Source organism: Triticum urartu, chromosome 2A, assembly GCF_056163025.1.
Source record: "Triticum urartu cultivar PI428250 chromosome 2A, HENAU_Tu73, whole genome shotgun sequence".
Lineage (NCBI taxonomy): Eukaryota > Viridiplantae > Streptophyta > Magnoliopsida > Poales > Poaceae > Triticum > Triticum urartu.
Genome location: NC_141874.1, coordinates 29,369,486 through 29,392,178, shown reverse-complemented (window position 1 = coordinate 29,392,178; position 22,693 = coordinate 29,369,486). Strand labels below are relative to the sequence as shown.

General features: G+C 41.9%; 3 pseudogenes; 2 read left to right on the top strand and 1 right to left on the bottom strand.

Annotated features, from left to right (window-relative positions):
• The first annotated feature begins 1,568 nt into the window (after positions 1–1,568).
• LOC147983162 (uncharacterized) lies at positions 1,569–2,134 on the top strand (annotated as a pseudogene).
• An 8,934-nt stretch (positions 2,135–11,068) lies between these two features.
• Positions 11,069–11,710, bottom strand: LOC147983161 (uncharacterized; annotated as a pseudogene).
• A 6,938-nt stretch (positions 11,711–18,648) lies between these two features.
• Positions 18,649–19,214, top strand: LOC147983160 (uncharacterized; annotated as a pseudogene).
• Positions 19,215–22,693: the final 3,479 nt, after the last annotated feature.

The window sequence follows — 22,693 nt, the reverse complement described above, 5'->3', positions numbered from 1 at the left end:
TCGTCTAAACAATAAAAAGAAAAAAAACGAGCTCACGATTAGTAAAGTGGACATGTTAGTTATTTTTATCTTGCTCTTAGACCAAGCATGCGGACGTTTCATGCTACAACCGGCCAGTGGTGAAGCCACACTTTGGCTGTGTGGTCAATTGACTGCACAGTATTTTGAGCAAACCTCTCTCGATACAAGCATTTTCCCTGCATAAATTAAGAAAATAGTTAAATATTTAGAAATACTTTGTGCTTGCATCATAGTTTTTTTTTGAACTGGACATCATAGGTTATAGTGCTGGCACCGCCAGTTTGAAACGGGCACACAAACTGTGGGAGCAAAGTAGCTGAAAATTGGCCATGCATACTGCTCAAGTCAGGCCCTCGGATTGCTGATTAGGAAGGCAATATGACAAAATCGACTGATAGATTATTTAGGTCGGCCTAAATAATGACTGACCTAGCTACCCCTAAAAAATGATTATTTAGGTCAGCCATTTTTCGTTGTAGATGAATGTTCTGTCCATTGATCTAAAGGTAGATCAAAGAGTGACTTACCCAAATTATAAATTGAGTCACCTGACATCCAGCCGACCCCTTAAGAAAATATGTCAACACAAGTTCGAATCACCTAGCCAACATCACATACTAACTAGTGCAATCTACCTAGCTGATTGTATCTTAACAACACATGATTAGATGGTAGGGCGGAAGGCGAGCTCTGATGCGGCGGCTTGACCACCATGGCTTCCTCACGACGGTGCAGCCCAAGGTCACCTAAACCCTCCGAGATCGATGCACGAGAGAAGGGACGGATTTGCAAGGCAAGAAGGAAGGGGGGAAGATAACAGAGGGGGGGAGTGACTGCGGGGGTGGGATTTTTTTCTTCGAAAAGGAGGTTATCCCCCGGCCTCTGCATCAGAAAGATGCATGCGGCCATCTTATTAATAAAAGCAAATAGTCTGACAAAGTCAACCGGTCTCACAATATAAAAGATCACTCATCAAGAGCTAACTGAAAGAGATCGGAATAGCCACAAACGGCATAGAAAAAGAGATAGGAAACTAGCGGGGGTGGGATTTGAGGGACGGAAAGATAGGGTTCAATTGTGAAAATGGGTTGTGGCCCAATACTAGCCTGCAAGCTGTTTCATTTCATTTCTTTTCTTTTTGAGCCGCCCGAGTTAATTTTTGTAGGCGATTTCCTTTTAATAACCGTCTCGGTGAAAAAGAAAACCATGTGGTAGGGTTATTACAGGCGGTTCCGTTCATTTGGGACACAAATGCCCATTTTAACTAGTGTTGCTAGTATAAATCGGGTCTTTTGTTTTGTCTAGATTCTCAAGAAATTATATGTTCAGTAGGCTCTTGGGCGTCAGAAATATTTACTAATATTGCGATGATTAATACACATGGTTAATATGTGGTGAATTTCTTACTCACCATTCTTAATTACATTTGTCAAAAATTTATTACATTCGGTTTTTGTTCAATGTGATGTAACTAGTAAAAGAGTTTGATGCATGAGCAACGAATGGAAACGTTTGAAAGGATAAACACAAATTTACAGCGCCACCAATCTAATTACTCCTACGTACGTCTTACAGTATATATAGGTCGAGTCTGAGAGAGAAACAAATCAGACGACGACGACCATGGCTGCTCTCCAAGCTCTCTCCTCCGCCCTCGTCCTCCTGCTCCTCGCGCAGCACGCGCGCACGGCGAGGGCGAGCACGCTGGAGGACACGTGCACGCTCGTCGCCACCGGCTCCTGGGAGGCCGCGCACGACTACGACTTGTGCGTGAAGACGCTGGGGGCGGACCCGGCGAGTGCGACGGCCGACGAGCTCGGCCTCGTCGTCATCGCGGTGAGGATCGCCGGGGCGACCGCCAAGGCCACCGGCGACCGCATCGCCCGGCTGCAGGCCGCCGAGACGTCGCCCCGGCGGCGGCTGGTTCTGGAACAGTGCGCCAAGGACTACGCCTTGACCGTGCGCCGGCTGGGGCGCGCCGCCAGGGAGTTGGCCGCAGGCGGGGACGAGGACATGCTGACGGAGGCGGCCACCCTGCTGGAGCAGGTTGGTGGCACGCCGGTGCGCTGCGACAAGGCGTTCCTCTTCCGGGCCGGCGAGAGGACGCCGCTGACCGACGCAGACCACGAGCTCAACGGCGTGAGCTGGCTGGCGTTGAAAATCTTGCGGCATTGCTTAAACAACGGGGCAAAATGAGCGAGTAGCACGAGGCCTTCTTCTACCTCCGGAAGAAAAATGATCATCTTTCCGGACAGCAAAACTTGTGATGTGCAACAATATAATGAGTAATAATATAACTTGACAATTTCCAATGGAGATTGTAGAACGCTGTGGTCTTATCAGTATTTATTTATTTCAAAAATGACGCTGAAGATTTTCTCTGATTCACAAAAGTTCATTCAGATCAGGCGAGGAAGGTTACCGTTCGATTTTCACTGACAATTAGCTTTTTGATTGATTAATGGGTAGTGGAATGGGATTAGGGATGGCAATTTACAAACAACTCAAAAATGCTAAAAGTAACAAAAATATGAGTTGCACTTGGGTACGTGGTTGAAAAGAATCATTGAAATGCTTAATTATGCCTCCCAAAGAGGCCTACCCGCATTTTCATTGAAGGGAAAATGTTCCAGAATCTGGGGGTTTCATTTTTTTTTGAATGTTGGCAGGAGAACTGCCAAATTCATTGATGAGAAGAAGGTGTTACAAGAGTCCTCAGAGGAGGAAAGCACCGCAAAGGCAGCGCAAAAAGAAAAGAAAGAAAATGACCCGTCGGCAGCACCACAACCAAAGCTCTACCATCAAACGCGAACACCATCAGAACCCCTCAGCGGGATCACCAAGGTGACGCCTCCAAGGAGGAAAACGAAGTTGAGGACTCCACCGTCACCCGATCTGGCACTGCCCGATCTTAGGTTTTCACCAGGAGATCTCACACTATTGGGAAGGAAGGGAACGGCTCCACAACGATACCTCCAAGGAGGAAGACGACATCCGTGGACGCCGTTACCGCCGGCAACGACAGGGTCGATGCATGATTTTCGCCCGGAGCCGAGTCTTCCACCAACAATCCAAGGATCTGAGGCCACCAGCGCCACAGTGCAACATGAGCCCAAAGCAAACACTACTAGAGATGAATTGGTCAAGCCGCATGCAGGAACTCGGCGAGCACACGCCAACCCGACCGGTGCGGACCGCCGCTCGCAGGCCCTGGGCGATCCAATCCAGATCTGGCCATCCTCTACCTCCGCGCGCAGACCTAGGCGATCCTCCGCACCGTAGCGCACAGGAAAGGGGGTTTCATCACCTGCTACTGTAACTGTTGTGTGTAAACATGAGAGGTGCGCCTCTCATTACATCTCACTAGTTGAGTGCCCGTGCATTGCCACGGGTTAAAAAATGCTTTAACAAGAGAAAATAATGTTAACCCGCCCCTATTTACTAATAAATAAAAATCAGGTGTAAATGTTAACAAAACGCCTCCCTAACTCCGATCCCCTCTATTCTCAGGATTGATGATATTCTTGAATCATTTAAAAGCAACTCCAACATGGTGACCCAAACGTGCAGCTCACTATGCATTTCTGAATGTCGGGAAAAATAATCAGTAGTTTATTATTTGAGATTATCAAGACATTTATTAAGAGTTTTGCAGTTGTAAATGTTGGGCATTATTACCACCTAGTCTATAGCATATCTTCCACCTAAATTGTTGTCCTCAAGAAATTATTATGAACAAATCATAAAAGAATATATCTGCAAACAAAGAGTAATGCAAGTACCATCACAATGGAACAATTAAGGATATGAACGAATACCTTGTGTTAACTATTCAAAAATTGCAAAGGATTATATGCAATTCATAAATAGTAGTCACCAAGAGTTGTTATTCTGAAAATTAAGTGAACTGCATTTTATTTCTCTATAGGAAAGACATTTGAACTTATACAGACTAAAATGCCGCCGAAGACTGCCATCACCTCACAAGCTATATGGATTTGAATCATCCACGAGGTCAAAGAAATTGCCATAAAAAATACAAAAATACACAGAACTACCTACTTGATAACAACACAAAAATAATATTGGAACACTTTAACACAAAGCCACACAGATCATGAGTGCATTCACATCAGTAAATAAAATTACTTAAAGCATGATGATAGTTACAGCATGAACAAGAAATGTTGTCGTATCAATTAGGTGCAGAGTCGTTAGATCAGAAGAACACGACCAAGAACCATGTGTGCAACACTTAAAATCAATATAGTACATGTATATGAAATCCAATCCATATTACAATACATCATAGCATGTATATACAAGCAAGGAAGTGAAAGAGAAGTCAATACTTGTCAGGAACAGATAAGACAACGAACGGTAAGGGCAGAGCTACAGAGGTTATGAGGGTATATGCGACAAGGTGCATGAGAGGAATACCATGATATTTACTTTAACTTGCAGATCTCCCATCCACTTTAGTGTACAACAGCCAAAGCACTAAGAACGAGAAAACATTCATTCCCTGCGTCTCCTATCTGGTCACTACCACCGTTGTTCACCTTGCTCCAGTAAATCTCTCCTCCCATGGCTCACATTTTCTTCAGCTCGTCCTCAGTCTATGTAGTACCAGATCAATGGCTTCCCAAAGAGTATACAACAAAACCATCAGTTAACTACTTTACATCGGTAAAGAAGTATAACCAGTGGAAACTCAATGTATTGGTGGCGTATCTTCATGAGGTAGGCAGAGGAGAGGCCTAACATGGCGAAGAACCTTGCCATTGACACCTTTGACATGACCATCTCCGTCTAAAAGGGGAAACATCGACATGGCAACCCGTCAAGTAGCATTAAGAAGCTAGCATTCTAGGCTCCGGCCTTGTGTCAAACATTTAAATTATGAACAATGACAATTTCATCTCACAGTCAATATCTGCAGTTTTTAGACGTGGAAAAGAAAGAAAAAGAGAGAGAATCAATTACATAACATCATGCAAACAGAGGTAAATAATCATTAGCAAAAAAAATCTGAACACTTACATAACTATGAAGCTTTCTTGAATGATTTCTCTCTAGCCTTTAAGAGGAAAAGCAGGATAACGAAAAGTCAGTACGAGCCTTGAAATCACACATCAATTTCTAACTAAAGGCATGAAAAGCTAAGCATTTAAATCTTCTTATATAGTTAACTCATTATTTATTATTAAGTAACATCAGGTTGTAAAGATGGTTCTAGGGTTATTCTTACAGTTCTGCATTATAGAAAATTATCTCGCAAATATGGAACTTCCCTTGTACAACAGTCAGTTTTAATGTTGGGTAGATATCCAAACCAAAAAAATTGAAGCCAAACACAAGGATTTACTCCAACTTCTTCCTGTAATCCAGAAGCAGTCGCTGAACAATGCAACATGAGCATCACACGAAGGACAAATAGTAAATTGTTAAGGAAAAAAGGGGCATCAAATTATAAAAAAATTCAACAATTAAAACATGGTAAAACCACACACAAAATTAGTTCTAATTATGTTCCACACAAAATATTAGTTCTAGTTATGTCCCACCAGCAAGAAAAGTGCATATAGAGGTAAGTCGTATCTGGGGATCAAGAACATATGGAAGCATTATCAGTTTATCACTAAACCCAAATATGCAATGATGTGTTTTTTCTTCCTGTCCTACTTCAACCTCAGTGACTCCATTGGAGTAAAGATCTGCCAAAAAAATGCGGCGGCTGATAATTTAACACCACCACAACTACCAAATCAAATCGAACTGAACCAAATCAAATAAGTCCAAGTTGTTCCAAAGCCAGGAATGTGCATGACGGTGGATGACCTCCTCAACGAGCAGACTTTGCTCGTCAGCCACCACCGTCTTCGAAGCTCCTCACCGGCAGAGTGCGTCACCTACATCTGGCGTCACCTTCCTTTGATGGGTGATGGCCATCGACATCCATACAACAGTCCGTACACAAGGTCAATTCTATCTTTCTTCTGCCCGTACAAGAATCTGCAAGCAAGTCAATTTTATTCAAAATCAGCAGCTCACTTCTATTCTTACAATAACAACAGTCACTTCACTCAGACAACAATAGCAACACAGATCAGAGAGAGATAGAGAGATGGGATAACAACCTTGCTGACACCGGCATTCGTCTTTCCCTTTGTCTAAGAAACATGCGGAGAGCTGCGGCAGGAGGGCTTCGACCAAAGACTCATATGAGCTAGCGATGAGCTCGCGTTGTTGTTGTCCGACGCAGCTTCCGCACCAGTGACATACTCGACGGAGATGAATCGGATGACCGAGATTGACTAACTGACCCCATGGAGAAGGACGGGGCCGCTGACGCCGGCGAGGGCCAGGATTGGCTTGAGGACCCCTCGACCTCGATGACGTGGCTAAGGCCATTGTCTTCACGTGGGTGGCCTGGGCTCCTGCACCCACCAGTAAGAAAAGTGCATATAGAGGTAAGTCGCATCTGGGGATCAAGAACATATGGAAGCATTATCAGTTTATCACTAAACCCAAATATGCAATGATGTGTTTTTTCTTCCTCTCCTACTTCAACCTCAGTGACTCCATTGGAGTAAAGATTTGCCAAAAAAATGCATCGTTACGGAGATCAAGCATCGGGCAGTTTCTTTCAATTCCCTCTCCATGCTTTTTTTTGCGGAAAAATTCCCTCCCCATGCTAGTAAACAGAGTATATGCGAAAGCTAGAATGAAAAGAAGGAAAACTGTAAGACTAACCGCAAAGTAAGGTTTTTGTAGATTTTTTAATTGTGCCATCTAAAACTCCAGTTGCACCGATGAGTAAAATAAATAATCGTGTAATAGCAATAAGTTGCTTGCCGTTGAAACCAGGACAATGGTGGATGAAGGGCACGGAACTGCATCATGCAGACATTATAAGTAATCTCACGAGGAAATGAAAGAACAAATTAAGATTATTTAGATTGCACATAACAGAGCACTAACTCTCATAATGAATTTACTTAATTCAGGGATTTCACCATTGTCCATGTGTATCTCCCTTATCTGAAACCCATACAATAATTCTTTTCTCGAGACCTCATCGGTCAAACAACACACATATTGGTAACTTCCAACAACCTTGCTCTGCACATATGATGGCTGCCCAGTGCCCACCAATACAACTATAGAAATATAAGTCACGCCAAAGCGTTTTCATAAGCTATTCTAGCAGCAGGATATCTAATACCATGGTATCAACTTATAATACTGGAATAATAAACATCCCTGAATCTATTATAATACCGAAATAAGCACAATAGCCATCAACTTGCTGTCAAATATATCCAACTTCACGCACTAATCAACCAGTGGCATCAAATCTGCAGGAGTACATTTGCAGAAACTGTCACTAATTTATGCGGAGGACGCTGAATGCACAATGCCAAAAAATTAGAGAGGAGGAGGCCGGCTACCTTGCAGAGAAACAACAATGATGTCTTTCCATGAGGCGGCGGCCACATCGCGGCCCAAACAGACAAGGGGGCTGGTTGTGGAAACGAGTGGTCATGGCTGAACTGAATGAGGGATGCAGAGGGGGCGGGGAAGGAGCAAACAGTAGTGGCGACGACCATATAGGGCTAGGCCATGCGAGGAATCTTGTCAGCACTTCTGTGGTGGGATGGGATGGCGGTGGAGCTTGTGGGTGGCGCTGCCGCTAAGACGTCATGAAGGTCCTTTGGGAGAGGGTCGTACTTGAAGGGGACAACCTTCTTGTGAAGTGTGTCATCGGGGAAGGAGAAGGAGTAGTATGTGGCGGGTGGCTACACCGCCGTGGATGGGAGCGGGCGGAGGAGGCATGAGAGGTTTGGCGGCGGACGGCGCCAGCACCGGAGTGGTAGATAGGAGCCGTGATTGGATGGATTGGGTGGGAGGGCTGGAGATAGAAACTGAGGGACTTTGTGTAAATGTGGGGTGCAGTGCGGGCGTCATTTTGCAAATTTTCCAAAACTTGGCTCACACGCGTTCGATGCAGACCGGGAGGCCGAAAACGACAGATGGCAGACACACTATCATCACCAACTGTGCTTTTTATAAGAGTAGAGATACATCATACTTTAGTAAATATGAAAAGTAAAAAAATTGGTAAAAGATAAGTGTTTAGGCATATACATTGCAAGGATTTTCACTGGGATTTAAAATATAATAAATGATTTAAAATTTATTGTATTATTTTTACTAATCATTATAATATGACTGATGTAAAATTCATTATGGATGTAGAGTAAATGGAGGGACAAATGAGACCCAAGAGCCTCAAAAGTGTGTGATAGGGACAAATATTAGGGAGAAGCGGGATGTTCGACCTAGATCAATATGTGAAGGATCTTCGGTCATAAGACTTTTGTCAGGAAAAAAGATGATTGATAAGGATATCGAAATTGCATCGGAGTCATCGGCTAGCTCTTCACGAAACCAGGATGCGACATGGTTAGTTGTTGCAGTCGAAGACAACAATGACAAATGCTTAACGAGGTCAGGAGAAATCATGCGGCATGGAGCCAGGGGTGGGCCCACCTCAATTCAAGGATATTCACTTGAATACCCATTATTTTCGTCCAAAAAATAGGTATATATAGTATAAATACTGGGTTTTATAAGGAAAAAACGATACTAATAGCCGAGAACGTGATAGTTAAGGATTTCAGCCCAAAACCAGACACACCCCATCGTATTTCCCCCTCACCACACTACGACATGGCCCAAATCACTGCAGCACACACCAGAAAAAAAAACCCATCGATTAATCATCACCTTAAGAAAAAAAACCATCGATCGATCACACGAACCGGCAGCGCCGCCCTTCCCCTGTTCTCCAGTTCTCTGCGCATCACATGCGACCCGTGCCATCAACCGACTGATCGACACGACGGCACCGCACGGCGGCCAGGGCCCAGAGCTGCCGTCGCCTGATCGGCGATGGATCGCAGGTGCGCGTGGCGGCGCAGACGCGCATGGAGAATCCAACCCAGATCTCTCGCCGCCTTTTTATTCTAAAGTTTCTGATCTCTGCAAACTACAATAGGTGGTGGGTTAGCAAGCGTGAAGAAATCAGGGGCAGTAATTGATTCAATTCAAAGCCACAACCCGAATTCAACTTTTGAAGGTAATAATCGCTAACTACACATACTAATCCTTTAACCCCGAATTCAACTATGCAAAGTGTTCTAACTGAATTTTTCTGTCACTATCGAACTGCATTCAGACAACAGGGCCTCGATTTTGTTCCTGTCTTGTTCAATGGGCTGCAGTACAGAAATATAAGACCAAGTAAATTAGTTTGACCATTGACCAATTGCATTTCTACTTAATTATAGTGAAACTAGAGACTAGTTTGCAGTCAATTATGAATTGTTTAGACACGAGAATTTGCAATTTGCCATTTGAATAGATAATGTTAGAACGTTTATAAATTGTTGAACAATTTTTTTACTTCTTAATGTTGAATAGTACCAACTTATGATCATTTTTATCAATATAATATATTATGTGATATCTTTTATATAGTTTATTATAACTAGTATAATATGTTATACGCGCCAAAAGGAAGGTTATATGCTTTCAAATTTTAAATACACAGTCCTCAATTCCTGGGCCCGCCCCTGCATGGAGCAATCATAATGAATTGGATTTTAAGATTTACTTTTTGCAAAAACACTTTATAATGATTATTTGGTTAAGGTGCTCCGACCTCATATATACAAATACCTTTTGTATATTCTATATCAGCAATTCATGCACCTCGATCGATACCCGTAAATAACTTGTCTCTTATTGTCATTTGTGGCTATTTTTGTTGTGTGAAATGCTGCCATAACTTTAGCACGGTCGATATATGTTGTTGTACCTGAGAAGGATACACATGGGTGTGCATTATGAAGTTTAGGGTGTTTATGTACAAACTACACATTTCGCTATGAGCGACCGGCTCAACCAAATAAGTCTTTTTCTTCCAAATATTTTTATGAATACGCTTTTTTGACATTGAAGTACGTTTTTTGGAATATTTGGCTCTACATTAATCATAATAAATATAATCATTTATACTAATTTTTAATACTTAATACATATATTTCTATCAAATAAAAAATATTGTAATATAGTATGGTAAATTTACACTTTGTTTTATAATAAATAATTCATTTTTAAAACATTACACCTAAAACATATTTAAAGTGAACACATTACACCTTCTTAGATTAATTTCTAACTATTGCATGAATGTCGTGTATATCACTTTGTGTGTGTTTTTAAATATCTTATTAGAGATCTCGAAAGTATATGATAGATGAAATATTTTGATAGCTGTCTTTGATTATACACACTCAAATAAACAAATCTAGAATACACAAGATGTTCGCAAGGAACTTGTCACTTAATCATTTGCACATCACTTTATGATTTTCTGGTCAAATATGTCTTACATATTACAGTGGATTTGATAATCCGCTGATTTTTTAGTGTTTACTATGAATTTTGTACTGAAATAGCATTGCTCTAACTAAGATAACACTTAGTACAAATTATAAAGCATTCAACTTAAAAATATTAGTAGCCTAACTAAAAGAGAGTGGCACTTTGGTGGCCGAGCTACCTGCAGGCCGCTACCTCGGGCCGTGCAGTATAGCGCCGTGATGTGTGCTTGTTTTTTTTCTCGTGCATATACGTTAGTAGCTGTTAAGTTGAAATACATGCGTGCCATGCACTGGTGTGCTAGCTTTGTATGTGGACCGCGGGTTGCGTAGGGGATACACAAGCATGTCATGAGAGCATCTTCAACAGCCGCGCAACACGCCGCGCGCTAAAAACTCATTTGCCACACGCCCTTCGCCTGATTTGACGCGGCCGGCAACGCTGGCTCCAGCAGCCGCGTTAAAACTGAGCGCGCGTGCGTAGCTCCAGCGGCCGCGCTAAAATGCAGCGTGCGCTAAATATTGCGTACATTCTTTTAATAAAATGATAAATAAAATTCATAGATGAAAATGATACTTAGATATTTTACATACTTTCATAGCATAGATAGATAAAAAACTATGGTGCAACGATTTTTTAAAAATTCCCAGTCATCGTTATCATCATCATCATCATTGCCATCCTTGTTGGTCTGCCCCGAGGTATCGAGCCAAATGTCTTCCCAACAGTCATCATTAGACGAAAAGATCGACTGCCCACCATTTTCAACGATTTTGCACTGCGATAACGCCAGGGCCTTCCGCCGACGCATGTCCAACCGCTCCGCGCGACGCCTTGCTGTCTCCTCGCGGCGCTTTGCCCAAAAGGCTTCCTCGTTGGCGACGTCCTTTGGGTGGCGCCGACGCCACTCCACCATGGCCCGCTCGTCCTCCTCGGCGACAAGGAGGCGGCGCTACCGCCGAGCGTGCTTCGCACGGTCCTGGTCCATGATAAGACGAGGCGGAGGGGCGATGTCGTGTGCCTGCTGGCGCGTTTGGACATCCTGGAAGTTCATCTGCTGACGCGGCTTGTCCAGGCGCCACGCCGTCGCGTCGTAGGCGCGTGCAACCTCGTGCGAGGTCCGGAACGTACCGAGGCCGAGTCGGACGTCGCCGGACCGAATCTCGACGGAGTACCGGCCGTTGGGGCGCTGGCGGACGCCGTGGTAGCCCGATGCTCCTCGGCGGCGCGGCGGCATGGTGGCTCGTCGGTGGCGGGGCGCTGGAGCGGCAAGGAGAGGAAGCGATGGACGCGCTGGAAAGGCGAAGAAGCTATGAGATGCGTGTGGCAGTGTGGATAGGCGCGTGGTGAGCGTCGCAATTTTTAGGCACGCCGGAAGCGACGGGTCAAAAGTAGCGCGCGAGCTGCCGCCCTTTCCCGCGCGCGCTGGAGCACGCGAAACCGTCCAGCGCGCGCTAAAAACTAAGTTTACCGTACGCGCCTCTTTTGGCGCGGCTGTTGAAGATACTCTGAGCCTGATGGGCTGATTTAAAATTAGCACATGTGGGGTGGTGCGATGTTAATTCTGGGCCCCTCTGTCGCTGCAGGCTAGCCTAACCTCAGAAGCTGGCCGGTGCTCCGCTGAGGTGATTTCTTCTGAACCCATGGACAGCAGCAGCGCCGAAGACCAGTTCCGATCGGTGGAAGCCAATGTTGCCTCGCACAGCAATGGTGAGAGGAAGGTCGTTGGTGACTCAAACGACATGGCTCCTCAAATACGACTGCTGCAGCTGTAGGAGAGGATGGAGATGCAGAGGGTGTGGTCGTCAACAACTCAAAAGGCTCTTGCTGGACTCTCTGACGGTAAGGAACAGTCACCCTGGCATGGCACATGTTGATGGAGCCAACTCCCGTGCCGCGTACATGAAACTGGAGTGATGCATGGTTGACGGCGACGTGGAGCTGTGCTGCACTCCGGTGTTTGCTGGTGTACTGAGCCCGCACAGAATATCAAAAGAGATAATATCAACTGCAGTCATATAACTTACGTTCAATGTTCAGTTTGATGCTAAAATTTTAAAAATACGAATTTATGGTCATCTAACTTGCGTCCTTACGCAAATACGGTCACTTTGCTTGTATTCAGACGTATCCTGCGCTGATGTGGCATGTCAGCGTGGCTATGCCCATTGTCAATGATTGGGAACAGCTTGAACGAGGCGCGCATATTTTTATTTTACAGAAACACCCCTTGTTCTGTATTTAATTAAGCAGTAGCCCTTCAATAACACATGTGGGTACAACTTAATCGCAAAGAATATTTGAGGAGAATTGAACTCTAGACATCGTATACGCACACGCACTAGCTACATATTCGTGACTATAAAGAGATGTGCCTTCTTTAATATGGACGCAGATTCTTTTTATATTCCATTTTTCCCCACGTTCAGCCAGAAAACCGGTTCCAAAAAATCTCACCTTTTTATCCAAAAAATTCAAATGAAATTCAAATTTGAAAAATCGCAAGTTCAATTCATTGTCGTTCTGATACTGTATGCATATGAGAGATATATATTTGACATAGTTTCTGTCATTTAAATTAAAAAATTCAGGCAATAACATAGTTTTCTGGGGACCACAAAAATTTCTAGTAACCGATCTGTTATCAGAAATTTGGTCCAGGAGAAAAAGCCCGAATACGAGTAGTTCCATTGCCAAATATAAAATTTATTGTTTATCTTTTAGACAATTATAGGTATTTGGTGTAGTGGTTAGCTCCTGCGGTTTCACACTTGAGGTCGGCGAATGGAATCCATCGGGCCCCTTTTTTCCCTGCGGAATTATCCATGCGCCCAAGTTACAAATTTTTGGTTGACCCACTGACAGATGGGCCCTGTGTAGATTAGTCTAGTTACCTGGTTAGCCTAACATGTTGTTAGTATCACACCGACTAGTGGCCCCACCCCTAAATTATCAATTAGACATGTGCGTCTATTTATCTGATTAACCTGGACAAACTTGACATGTTTTTTTAGAATAACTTGACGTGCTTTTGTGTGTAATCAAATAGATTTTAGTTGTGCATGTACAACATCGGGCAGCACTGGTGGGATGGATGTAATTGTTTAATTAACAGGTTGTTGGTTCGATGCCGTAAAAAAAACAGGTTGTTGGTTCGAACCCAATCTACCTCATCCTTTTTTCATTATATTTGACGTCTTTTGCGTCATTAAATAAATTACGTAGGGACTTTTCTGAAAAGAAAAATGGTGTGCTAGAGTCACCCAACCCCTTGTGCACTCCTAGCCACTGACAGGTGGGCCTCCGTCAGGCTGGCGCGTCACATGGGCAGGCTATACGGCTAGATACGAGCGAAGTGACCGTATTTGCATGATAACGCAAGTTGGATAACCATAAATCCGTATTTTTCTTCTACGAATACAGTTAATATACGGGAATGTCATGCACGGTTCGCACCGATCGTAACGAGCACTGACGGGGCTGATTCCAGCCTGCAGGTAGCTCGGCCACCAAAGGCCATTTTGGCAATGAAAATTGCTTTATGGTTTAGTACTATAAATTGTGTTTTTATCTTGTCAAACAGCGTAGTCATCTTTGATGCGTCATCCCTGACAGCTAAATTCGCACACGCCTACGGAAGCAGTGTCCCTGCGGGCTCCATTGTCATGGCCGAATTGATACTTCGGGAGAATATCTGATACTCCCACCCTTAGGGTGCTCCCAGTGCTCCAAACTCGGTAGCACATTTTTAAATGTTCAAAAATTTCTAAAAACAATCTAGCACATTGACACAACATCAACTTATGTTGTAAAAAAATTCAAATCAAAATTCAAAACATTGCTCGAGATAGAAAAATAACAATATTGGCATAAATGTGATAATGGGTCAAATCTAAAGCCTAACTTATGTTGTGTACTATCTACTGTCGAATTTGTCATTTATGTTTCTCAAGCTATGTTTCAGATTTTGATTTCAAATTTTGTGACAACATACAATGATGTTGTGTCTGTGTGCTGGATTTTTTTTCTGAATTTTTTGAACATTTACAAATGTCCTACCAGTTTGGAGCCCGGGGAGCACCCTAGGAGTTGGGAGTACCGGATATTCTCCTGTGGTACTTCGTGATGGATGTGCACCCCTGGGCAGTGATCCTCGTTTTCGTGTACCCTCGACCTTTATCCTCCATTCCACACAAGTGTTTTAAAAAAACGCTTTAGCTATACATCACGCGACTGAAAAGACGACAATTAGGGTCAGTCAAATTCTTTTTCCTAAACTATGCACACACACCTACACTACCACGTGCATGCATGCAACTTGCAGCCAGTGCGTGCAGGACAGGTGACGCGGCCGCCGAGATCGTTATGGGGCTTGCTAGTGCAGAGTAATTGAGATCAAGCGAGCAAAGCTCATCTTCATATAAATTAAAAAAATTAATTTTGCGAATTTTCTCCATCATGTGAATGTACGAGTCCGAGCGTGTTTCGTTGTCTCTTCTCCCTGCCTTCTTTATTATGTCCTGTAAATGTCTCTAGTTCATTCTTTCTAAGAAAACTTTAATATTTTGATTTTATTTTAATTTTTGTTTCATTTTGTTTCTACCAATGTCACTAATTCATTCTATCTTCGAAAACTTCATTATTTTGATTTTGTTTCATTTTATTTCTTTTTTAAAGGTAATACCATTGTCACTAATTCATTCTTCCTTAGAAAAATATCATTAATTTTATTTTTGTTTAGTTTTTGTTTCATTTTGTTTCTTCTTTAAAGTCAATACCAATGTCACTAATTTATTCCTTTTTAGGAAACTTTTGTTCTATGAAACCACTTTTATATGCTTATTATTGCATATTCTAAAAAATGCATTTTTTGTAAATTGTGTGCAATTTATTATTATTATTGTTATTATTATTATTTTCTTTTTTAAGGGTAATACCAATGATACTAATTTGTTTCATTTTAGAAAACATGTTTTTGCGAAAACTTCACTTTTGCATGTCTAATCTTGCATATTATAATAAATGCAATTACTGTGTAAATTGTGTGCAAATTTTACCATTATTTCTTTTTGTTTTTATCCCCTTTCCTCTCAAAGGGTAATACCAATGTCACTAATTCACTATTTCTTAGATTAATTCATTGTTTTGATTATGTTTGAGTTTTATTTATTCTCTTCCTTATTTACGTGTAATACCAATGCCACTAATTCATTACTTCTTTGGAACTTTATTTTTGTGAAATATTCGTTATTATATGTTTATTCTAGCATATTATAAAAAAGTAAATTTTGATGCATATTTTGGAATTTTTTTGTCATTATTTCTTTTTAAAAATAATTTTCTTTATCCTTTAAGAGTAATACCAATGGCACTAATTTATTTCATTTAGAGAACTTTTTTACGGAAATTCCAATATTACATGCTTATTCTTGCATAAATTTTTAGAACATAATTTATGTGTACAATGTGTGCAAATTTTGTTATTATTAGTTTAGCTTTTTATTTTATTTTTTAAAGGGTAATACCAGTGCCACTAATTCATTCTTCCCTAGAAAACTTTTTTACTTTTTATTATTGTGTTTTAGTGTTTGTTTCTTTTTAAGGGTAATACCAATGCCACTATTTGCTTCCTTCTTATGGAACTTATTGTTTGCAAAAAAATCACTATTATATGTTTATTCTTGCATATTATACAAAACCGCGAGTTTTGCACATTTTATCTTGATTTGTATTTTTTTTATTTTCTTTCTACTTCAACGTAATACAAGTGCCACAAGTTCAGTATTTCTTAGATAACTTCATTATTTTGATTTTGTTTCTTTTTTCCTTTTTAGTTTAATACCAATGCCACTATTCCTTCCTACTTAGGGAACTTATTTTTCCCAAAAAGTCCAGTAGTATATGCTTATTCTTGCATATTATACACAATTGTAGATTGTGATAATTTTAACATTATTTGTATTTAATTTTTTATTTTCTTCCTACTTAAAGGATAATACCAATGTCACTAATTCATTCTTTCTTAGAAAAATTCATTATTTTGCTTTTTTCAGTTTTTATTTCTTTTGTTTATTTTAAGGCTAATACAAATGCTACTAATTCATTCTTAAAAATTTCCTTTTTGCAAAATTCCTCTATTATAAGATTATTTTGGCATGATATTAGGAAGTGCAATTTTTTTCTTAATTGTGGGCAAATTTTATCGTTATTTATTTTGTTTTTCATTTTCTTTGTTCTTAAAGGTAATACCAATGCGACTAATTAATTCCTTAGAATATTTTTTTACGAAAAGACTACTACATTATTTGCTTACTCGTTTTTTAATACTTTTCCACTTTCTTTCCTCTCTTTTTTGTGGAAAAACTTCCAATCTATTCATCTTCAATGGTAATACCAATGCCAAGTTGTAGTTGTGTAACATTTTCCCTTTTAAAATTTGTGTTTGTTTTAATTAGGGTTAATCTACTCCCATGATTAGCTGGCCGAAACTATACGTACGTGGCGACTCATCTGCAAATCACATGCACCATAAGTATATTCAGCAATTAAATATAGGTTCAATGCAAAAAAAAGAACAATTTTATATAGGCAGATGTACATGTATCCTCGTCTAAACAATAAAAAGAAAAAAAACGAGCTCACGATTAGTAAAGTGGACATGTTAGTTATTTTTATCTTGCTCTTAGACCAAGCATGCGGACGTTTCATGCTACAACCGGCCAGTGGCGAAGCCACACTTTGGCTGTGTGGTCAATTGACTGCACAGTATTTTGAGCAAACCTCTCTCGATACAAGCATTTTCCCTGCATAAATTAAGAAAATAGTTAAATATTTAGAAATACTTTGTGCTTGCATCATAGTTTTTTTTTTGAACTGGACATCATAGGTTATAGTGCTGGCACCGCCAGTTTGAAACGGGCACACAAACTGTGGGAGCAAAGTAGCTGAAAATTGGCCATGCATACTGCTCAAGTCAGGCCCTCGGATTGCTGATTAGGAAGGCAATATGACAAAATCGACTGATAGATTATTTAGGTCGGCCTAAATAATGACTGACCTAGCTACCCCTAAAAAATGATTATTTAGGTCAGCCATTTTTCGTTGTAGATGAATGTTCTGTCCATTGATCTAAAGGTAGATCAAAGAGTGACTTACCCAAATTATAAATTGAGTCACCTGACATCCAGCCGACCCCTTAAGAAAATATGTCAACACAAGTTCGAATCACCTAGCCAACATCACATACTAACTAGTGCAATCTACCTAGCTGATTGTATCTTAACAACACATGATTAGATGGTAGGGCGGAAGGCGAGCTCTGATGCGGCGGCTTGACCACCATGGCTTCCTCACGACGGTGCAGCCCAAGGTCACCTAAACCCTCCGAGATCGATGCACGAGAGAAGGGACGGATTTGCAAGGCAAGAAGGAAGGGGGGAAGATAACAGAGGGGGGGAGTGACTGCGGGGGTGGGATTTTTTTCTTCGAAAAGGAGGTTATCCCCCGGCCTCTGCATCAGAAAGATGCATGCGGCCATCTTATTAATAAAAGCAAATAGTCTGACAAAGTCAACCGGTCTCACAATATAAAAGATCACTCATCAAGAGCTAACTGAAAGAGATCGGAATAGCCACAAACGGCATAGAAAAAGAGATAGGAAACTAGCGGGGGTGGGATTTGAGGGACGGAAAGATAGGGTTCAATTGTGAAAATGGGTTGTGGCCCAATACTAGCCTGCAAGCTGTTTCATTTCATTTCTTTTCTTTTTGAGCCGCCCGAGTTAATTTTTGTAGGCGATTTCCTTTTAATAACCGTCTCGGTGAAAAAGAAAACCATGTGGTAGGGTTATTACAGGCGGTTCCGTTCATTTGGGACACAAATGCCCATTTTAACTAGTGTTGCTAGTATAAATCGGGTCTTTTGTTTTGTCTAGATTCTCAAGAAATTATATGTTCAGTAGGCTCTTGGGCGTCAGAAATATTTACTAATATTGCGATGATTAATACACATGGTTAATATGTGGTGAATTTCTTACTCACCATTCTTAATTACATTTGTCAAAAATTTATTACATTCGGTTTTTGTTCAATGTGATGTAACTAGTAAAAGAGTTTGATGCATGAGCAACGAATGGAAACGTTTGAAAGGATAAACACAAATTTACAGCGCCACCAATCTAATTACTCCTACGTACGTCTTACAGTATATATAGGTCGAGTCTGAGAGAGAAACAAATCAGACGACGACGACCATGGCTGCTCTCCAAGCTCTCTCCTCCGCCCTCGTCCTCCTGCTCCTCGCGCAGCACGCGCGCACGGCGAGGGCGAGCACGCTGGAGGACACGTGCACGCTCGTCGCCACCGGCTCCTGGGAGGCCGCGCACGACTACGACTTGTGCGTGAAGACGCTGGGGGCGGACCCGGCGAGTGCGACGGCCGACGAGCTCGGCCTCGTCGTCATCGCGGTGAGGATCGCCGGGGCGACCGCCAAGGCCACCGGCGACCGCATCGCCCGGCTGCAGGCCGCCGAGACGTCGCCCCGGCGGCGGCTGGTTCTGGAACAGTGCGCCAAGGACTACGCCTTGACCGTGCGCCGGCTGGGGCGCGCCGCCAGGGAGTTGGCCGCAGGCGGGGACGAGGACATGCTGACGGAGGCGGCCACCCTGCTGGAGCAGGTTGGTGGCACGCCGGTGCGCTGCGACAAGGCGTTCCTCTTCCGGGCCGGCGAGAGGACGCCGCTGACCGACGCAGACCACGAGCTCAACGGCGTGAGCTGGCTGGCGTTGAAAATCTTGCGGCATTGCTTAAACAACGGGGCAAAATGAGCGAGTAGCACGAGGCCTTCTTCTACCTCCGGAAGAAAAATGATCATCTTTCCGGACAGCAAAACTTGTGATGTGCAACAATATAATGAGTAATAATATAACTTGACAATTTCCAATGGAGATTGTAGAACGCTGTGGTCTTATCAGTATTTATTTATTTCAAAAATGACGCTGAAGATTTTCTCTGATTCACAAAAGTTCATTCAGATCAGGCGAGGAAGGTTACCGTTCGATTTTCACTGACAATTAGCTTTTTGATTGATTAATGGGTAGTGGAATGGGATTAGGGATGGCAATTTACAAACAACTCAAAAATGCTAAAAGTAACAAAAATATGAGTTGCACTTGGGTACGTGGTTGAAAAGAATCATTGAAATGCTTAATTATGCCTCCCAAAGAGGCCTACCCGCATTTTCATTGAAGGGAAAATGTTCCAGAATCTGGGGGTTTCATTTTTTTTTGAATGTTGGCAGGAGAACTGCCAAATTCATTGATGAGAAGAAGGTGTTACAAGAGTCCTCAGAGGAGGAAAGCACCGCAAAGGCAGCGCAAAAAGAAAAGAAAGAAAATGACCCGTCGGCAGCACCACAACCAAAGCTCTACCATCAAACGCGAACACCATCAGAACCCCTCAGCGGGATCACCAAGGTGACGCCTCCAAGGAGGAAAACGAAGTTGAGGACTCCACCGTCACCCGATCTGGCACTGCCCGATCTTAGGTTTTCACCAGGAGATCTCACACTATTGGGAAGGAAGGGAACGGCTCCACAACGATACCTCCAAGGAGGAAGACGACATCCGTGGACGCCGTTACCGCCGGCAACGACAGGGTCGATGCATGATTTTCGCCCGGAGCCGAGTCTTCCACCAACAATCCAAGGATCTGAGGCCACCAGCGCCACAGTGCAACATGAGCCCAAAGCAAACACTACTAGAGATGAATTGGTCAAGCCGCATGCAGGAACTCGGCGAGCACACGCCAACCCGACCGGTGCGGACCGCCGCTCGCAGGCCCTGGGCGATCCAATCCAGATCTGGCCATCCTCTACCTCCGCGCGCAGACCTAGGCGATCCTCCGCACCGTAGCGCACAGGAAAGGGGGTTTCATCACCTGCTACTGTAACTGTTGTGTGTAAACATGAGAGGTGCGCCTCTCATTACATCTCACTAGTTGAGTGCCCGTGCATTGCCACGGGTTAAAAAATGCTTTAACAAGAGAAAATAATGTTAACCCGCCCCTATTTACTAATAAATAAAAATCAGGTGTAAATGTTAACAAAACGCCTCCCTAACTCCGATCCCCTCTATTCTCAGGATTGATGATATTCTTGAATCATTTAAAAGCAACTCCAACATGGTGACCCAAACGTGCAGCTCACTATGCATTTCTGAATGTCGGGAAAAATAATCAGTAGTTTATTATTTGAGATTATCAAGACATTTATTAAGAGTTTTGCAGTTGTAAATGTTGGGCATTATTACCACCTAGTCTATAGCATATCTTCCACCTAAATTGTTGTCCTCAAGAAATTATTATGAACAAATCATAAAAGAATATATCTGCAAACAAAGAGTAATGCAAGTACCATCACAATGGAACAATTAAGGATATGAACGAATACCTTGTGTTAACTATTCAAAAATTGCAAAGGATTATATGCAATTCATAAATAGTAGTCACCAAGAGTTGTTATTCTGAAAATTAAGTGAACTGCATTTTATTTCTCTATAGGAAAGACATTTGAACTTATACAGACTAAAATGCCGCCGAAGACTGCCATCACCTCACAAGCTATATGGATTTGAATCATCCACGAGGTCAAAGAAATTGCCATAAAAAATACAAAAATACACAGAACTACCTACTTGATAACAACACAAAAATAATATTGGAACACTTTAACACAAAGCCACACAGATCATGAGTGCATTCACATCAGTAAATAAAATTACTTAAAGCATGATGATAGTTACAGCATGAACAAGAAATGTTGTCGTATCAATTAGGTGCAGAGTCGTTAGATCAGAAGAACACGACCAAGAACCATGTGTGCAACACTTAAAATCAATATAGTACATGTATATGAAATCCAATCCATATTACAATACATCATAGCATGTATATACAAGCAAGGAAGTGAAAGAGAAGTCAATACTTGTCAGGAACAGATAAGACAACGAACGGTAAGGGCAGAGCTACAGAGGTTATGAGGGTATATGCGACAAGGTGCATGAGAGGAATACCATGATATTTACTTTAACTTGCAGATCTCCCATCCACTTTAGTGTACAACAGCCAAAGCACTAAGAACGAGAAAACATTCATTCCCTGCGTCTCCTATCTGGTCACTGCCACCGTTGTTCACCTTGCTCCAGTAAATCTCTCCTCCCATGGCTCACATTTTCTTCAGCTCGTCCTCAGTCTATGTAGTACCAGATCAATGGCTTCCCAAAGAGTATACAACAAAACCATCAGTTAACTACTTTACATCGGTAAAGAAGTATAACCAGTGGAAACTCAATGTATTGGTGGCGTATCTTCATGAGGTAGGCAGAGGAGAGGCCTAACATGGCGAAGAACCTTGCCATTGACACCTTTGACATGACCATCTCTGTCTAAAAGGGGAAACATCGACATGGCAACCCGTCAAGTAGCATTAAGAAGCTAGCATTCTAGGCTCCGGCCTTGTGTCAAACATTTAAATTATGAACAATGACAATTTCATCTCACAGTCAATATCTGCAGTTTTTAGACGTGGAAAAGAAAGAAAAAGAGAGAGAATCAATTACATAACATCATGCAAACAGAGGTAAATAATCATTAGCAAAAAAAATCTGAACACTTACATAACTATGAAGCTTTCTTGAATGATTTCTCTCTAGCCTTTAAGAGGAAAAGCAGGATAACGAAAAGTCAGTACGAGCCTTGAAATCACACATCAATTTCTAACTAAAGGCATGAAAAGCTAAGCATTTAAATCTTCTTATATAGTTAACTCATTATTTATTATTAAGTAACATCAGGTTGTAAAGATGGTTCTAGGGTTATTCTTACAGTTCTGCATTATAGAAAATTATCTCGCAAATATGGAACTTCCCTTGTACAACAGTCAGTTTTAATGTTGGGTAGATATCCAAACCAAAAAAATTGAAGCCAAACACAAGGATTTACTCCAACTTCTTCCTGTAATCCAGAAGCAGTCGCTGAACAATGCAACATGAGCATCACACGAAGGACAAATAGTAAATTGTTAAGGAAAAAAGGGGCATCAAATTATAAAAAAATTCAACAATTAAAACATGGTAAAACCACACACAAAATTAGTTCTAATTATGTTCCACACAAAATATTAGTTCTAGTTATGTCCCACCAGCAAGAAAAGTGCATATAGAGGT